Here is a 6,000-nt window from a genome sequence, read left to right as displayed (position 1 = left end):
TATTTCATTACTTTGAAAGGTAAATCTTGGACTCCATGTATAAACAAGACTTGTATCATTTGGTACTCTTGGTTCCAATCGTCTAAATTTTAAACGTTCTCCATTTTCTTGAATATCAAATATTGAGTTGTTCGCATTATCTTGTTCTTGGCTAGTTGTGTATTCTATTAGGTTATCTGTCAAAACCATAGGTTCATTCTTTCTCTTCATTGAGATATCTGATTGAAGAATACTTTCAATCATTTTGAGATCTGGGTTATATTCATCTATGCAATTTGCAGCGTTAATCTCTTTTGAGTTGTCAGTCCAGATTCCAAAGGTTTCTGTTCCTGCAATTGTATCCATGCTGTTATTCATCCATTTTTCTATGGGTGCTATTGCCGTAGCTGTCCAAATGTCTTCTATCGGTGTTATTTTACTACTCTCCTTTGTTTCTGATATATTAGGCGAGTTACCATTTTCTATTATTACACGTAAGTCATTGTTTTCTCTTGTTTCAGTTAAGTCTTTGTTTTCTCTTGTTTCAGGTAAGTCTTTGTTTTCTCTTGTTTCAGGTAAGTCTTTGTTTTCTCTGGTTTCAGGCAAGTCTTTGTTTTCTCTTGTTTCAGGTAAGTCTTTGTTTTCTCTTGTTTCAGGTAAGTCTTTGTTTTCTCTGGTTACAGGTAAGTCTTTGTTTTCTCTTGTTTCAGGCAAGTCTTTGTTTTCTCTGGTTTCAGGCAAGTCTTTGTTCCCTCTTGTTTCGGGTAAGTCTTTAGTTTCTCTTGTTTCAATTAAGTCTTTGTTTTCTCTTGTTTTAGGTAAGTCTTTGCGTTCTCTTGTTTCAGGTAGGTCTTTGTTTTCTATTATTACAGGTAAGTCTTTGTTTTCTTTTATTACAGGTAAGTCTTTGTTTTCTATTATTACAGGTAAGTCTTTGTTTTCTATTATTACAGGTAGGTCTTTGTTTTCTATTATTACAGGTAAGTCTTTGTTTTCTTTTATTACAGGTAAGTCTTTGTTTTCTCTTGTTTCAGGTAAGTCTATGGTTTTTGTTTTTTTAGATGAGTCTTTGTTATTTGTTATGATGGGTGATTTTCCATTTTCGGTTATTGAATTTATTTTAGATCTGGATTTCAGGGACAACAATACAAGCTGCTGTCCTCTGGAAGGTGGTCTTTTTGACATTTTCTGCAATAAACAAGAACAAATGAAATAGAATGATGTATCCATGCAAAAAGGACGTATATCATTTGACGTTCTCGATAGCGATACTTAAACGATGATACGGTATCATTACTGTTTAAGAAGTTGGTATTTGAAATAGGCCAAAGTCGGGTGATCACAGAACAAATAAAGCTGCTAAAATGAATTAAATAAATAGACTTAATACGTTTTTTATTCCCTTTTCTTACCTCATCAAATTAGGCTCCTTATAACGTCAGTTGTTATTGTTGACAAAGATATACGTCTTTTTGACATACATTATTTTAAGCCAATCGATATACATCCTTTAATCATATGACCCAATATGTCACTTTTAATTGGCTTAGAGATATGGTATCTGTACCATTCGATGCTCCTATTCACGGGGGTCACGTTAGTGCAGAAAAAGGCTTTCGCGCCAAAACCGGATATATGACCTTTTGATATCCCACCGACGATATATATCATATTAAAGCTTGGATCAATATTGCCCCGCCCCACTTCAAATCCATTGTCTGCGTTAGAAAGTTAAAAAAACGTGCCATCACATTTCTAGTACTTATGAGGACTATTTACATTATTCAACACTCAAGTCAACCCCACAAAATGGTGCACTTGTCCCTTTTAGTAAAATCTATTCTGTGCTATTCAAAATCATAGAAGAATGCCAATACTACTGTCTACTCAGGCTCTTATGACTCAATCGCTTTGTTGTTTACACCGTGTAGACAAGATTTATGGTAAAATTGTAAGCTTACTGTGAGTTTAATATCTATCCAATATGCACTTCACGAATAGAAAAACACATCCACACTACTAAAGTCCATAAATTTCAACACCTAGTAAGTTTATTTATTGCAAACTTTCGATTGGTTGGCAGGGATTGAAAATAATGAAATTCTCTCCACTATTTTCATGAACTTCAAGAACATTTGACATCAAGTAACTCGTTGGGTTGGACCTTGTGATACAGACAAGGCTTGAAATAAGCGTCCAGACACAGACGCTGTCCGGTACATTTTTGGCAAATTTCTGGTACAATCTCATTTGAGCCGGACTTTTTTTTTTGTTGAAAAGATCGTTAATTAACAGCGATTAGAACATTGGCTATGAAATTCTGGCTATGCCTTGGAGAGGTACAGTTATGATTATAATAACTATGAAGCTGATTTATATCAGCTTGTAAAGCAAAGCTGACTATCTGTTTAAACAAATGAAAGCATATTTTATTAAAGTAGAATTTTTGTGTTCTATTCAACTTGATCAAATGAAGCTCTCTTAAATATTCTTTTCTGTTGATTTTATGTTTTCTGAAAAAAAAGATGTTTTCATTGATTGTAAGTCCCAATAAAAGAAAGTCATAATACAGCTTTTGAAAAACTAATATTTTTTTCTATTAAGTCATTGATGTAAGCTTTGATTTTGTTATTATTGCAGTCAAACTAACTCAGTAAACACAGTCAAATCGTTTATCATACAATTGAACATTTATTTCTGCTAATACTATAATATAATGTTGTTTTCTTTTCAGGAAAAATTATGAATCATCAGGGAAATTTCCCAGGACCACCTCAACCAGGAGGGGTACCACCAAGACCTGGTATGGCTCCTCCTAACTATAACCCATCTAGTCAAGCTGGTCCTATCAATGGACACTCACAAGGAAATTTCATGCCAAATGGTCCTCATGGAGGATTGATGAATGGACCATCAGGAATTCCACCAAACTCCATGGACTTTGGACTTAAGCAACAATTTGGTGCAGTTCCACCTCCAGTGTCTAATTCTCAGCAATCACCAGCAGGATTTCCACCTTCGGGCCAACAAATGCCCCCACCAGGACCTCCTGTGATGGGACAAAGGCCTCCTCAACAAATGGGTCAAAGGCCACCTCAACAAATGGGTCAAAGGCCACCTCTTATGGGTCAAGGACCCCCTCAGATGGGACAAAGGCCTCCACAAGTTGGGCAAGGACCTCCACAAATGGGACAAAGACCTCCTCAAATGGGGCAAGGACCTCCACAAATGGGTCAAAGGCCTCCACAGATGGGGCAAGGACCTCAACAAATGGGTCAAAGGCCTCCACAAATGGTGCAAGGACCTCCACAAATGGGACAAAGGCCTCCTCTTATGAGTCAAGTTCAAACCGCGCCATCTGGAACACCTCCTCCTGCAAATAATAATGGGATTTTTTCATCTAATAATACACCAGTTTATCAACCAGCACCTTCAGCCTCAAATCAGAATCAGTTTGGACCAACACCATTGGTCAATGATACACAAAGTGGTGAGTAATCTAGTGTTTTTGGGTTTGATTAGTTTTGTTTTGAAGTACCAGTAGAGTATGTAAAGAAGATATTTCGAAGTCAGCGTCTAGAAAATTGATTTTATATCTGACATAAGTTTCAGTCAACTATATGTACAAGATAAACACAATTGTCAATTAATAAACTTTCATTTCAACATCTATCATACCATATTTTTGAAGCCAATTTTGAAAAATGTAGATTCATTTCATTTCCCTAATGCACTAATTAACATTTTTAAAGCTAACATATATATATGAAGGTGTTAATAGGGACGATGTTGACAGAGGTTTACTTGCATCATTTATAAATGCCATAAAATCAAACATTAAAATACACATTCACAGGTTTCTAGCACCACAAAACTAACAAGATTGACTGTCAGTGCTGAAAATTTTAAGCTTACATAATAAAGAAATTTACCTTACCTTGAATGTCATGTCCCTTATTGGAATAATATTTGTATTATAATTCTATATAGGAATAACATTCATATTGACATTAACACCTGTTACAGTTTACTTTCTTTTTTCGGTGTTGTTTTTTTCGCTTTATACTTTCCGTCTGTGTGAATTAAAGCATGTTATTTACTGTGCTATATTGTAGATATACGACCTGATGAATTACCAGTTCCTTTTCATGGCCAAGCTCAATATTCACATCAAATTGGCCCTTCCATGCTTCTCTCCCCTGGATCAGGTTAGATCTTTCTTTCTTGATAAATATTTTATCTTTAAAGGGATATAATACTTTAATATTTTGGTTTAACCTCTGATAAACTCAATTGAAGGTATCCGTATCACTTTTTATAATATGATTAAAACTGATGTGTATTGTATCAATACCATAAGCTTTCATTTAATTGAAGACATGTTTTAAGTTAGGTTTTTAAGTGGTACAGGTAAATTTATTTCTATCAGCTGGTTAAACAAATATTAACTAAGTCTCTTTAAATTGAATGAAAAGTTTAAAGTTAATGGTCGTATGATCAAAATTTCTTTTAAGACTATTTGATCACCTAAGAAAGCTTTAAGAATGGCTAATTATTTCAAATTAAAATAATTATTTGAATTATCTAGAAATTGTATTAGAAAACATCAGGGAATATAATATATAGTTTTGGCATTGTTAAGCCTGTGATCAAACCATATAAATCCCAATCATTTGTGTCTGTTAAAGAAGTTTATGCACACACCTATAAGACAAAGTCAAATACAAACTGTTGACTGTTATTTTACTGGCAGTACAGACTACAGGTACTAAATAGACAAACAATTCATTGATCAGATAAAACTACACATAAAACTAGTGTCTTCACACTTTTGTTGGTAATCTTATTTTACTGATTATTTTGACATGAATGGGACAAGAAGTTTGATAATGATATTGAAGACAGTAGTAGACTGGTTTATCTGACACCTCCAGTGTGCATAAATATCTTTGATTGACTCTACATCTTCATGCCTTTGTGTAGCTTTTAAATTTTTGCTTGAGTGCATTTTTTTACAATTATTTTAACAATGTGCATGTATAAACTATTGTAACTTTCTGAAGTAAAGACCAAGTCATTTGACGTTTATTAATTGAAAGAAATTAGTTAGAAATGTTTTTAATGTGTAAAGAAAGCGTGCAGTTTTCTACTCTTATAATTTTCATGTATGTGTAATTCACCTCACACAGAACATTAAGAGATTATTCAAATGTGCCTCAAACAAGCATGTAATTTTATATCTATACTTAGCTTGTCTAATATCAACTGCAATGTTTTGTTTTGTTAATACCTTTGTATCTAGTTCAGTTAAATTGCATGTTTAGATCCAACCAAATACTGGAAATCTCCAGTATGCATATATATGATTATGTGTTTATAATTATAGAACCATCATCCAATAAATCTTCAAGAGCACCAACTCCTATCAGTGGTCAGACATACGATGCTCTGGAGGGTCAATTTACACCAACTAAACAAGGTAGGTACTCAAGGTGTGAATTCTACTCTAGGTTTGTAGTGTACATTGCCTATGTGAGCTAATCTTGATAAGGAACCAAACCCAAGGCCCTCTCTACAAATTACCAGTATTAATACTATCATTGGTTTTTGGAGTATTAACACTAGCAGCACCAATTAATTTTGACTGATTCACCAATCATGCAGGTAATCTGCAGTCAAGATATTTTGATTAAAAATGGCTTATTTTTCAGGTCATCCCCCTTCACCTCTTGTAGGTACTAGTCAACCTCCTCTCCTAAATCAACCGCCAGCCAATCAAGATATGGGTCAAAGGTCAACTGGTATTACAGGCAGACGTCAATATCCGCAAGCTCCTACTCAGGTAAAGGATTGTTACATTATTTTGGATCATTTGGCATTCAGGCTAAGATTAGAATTGAATTTTCTGCTGCAGATATTACATGACAAAGTACCAACAGTCAAAATTTCTTCAGTACGGTATGTATTTATTGTAGGACTTTATATCTCAAAATTGATACATATAGCTCAGAATGATCTTTT

Source organism: Lottia gigantea (assembly GCF_000327385.1).
Source record: "Lottia gigantea unplaced genomic scaffold LOTGIsca_6, whole genome shotgun sequence".
NCBI classification, from domain to species: Eukaryota; Metazoa; Mollusca; class Gastropoda; family Lottiidae; genus Lottia; species Lottia gigantea.
Note: the sequence above shows the minus strand (reverse complement) of the source record.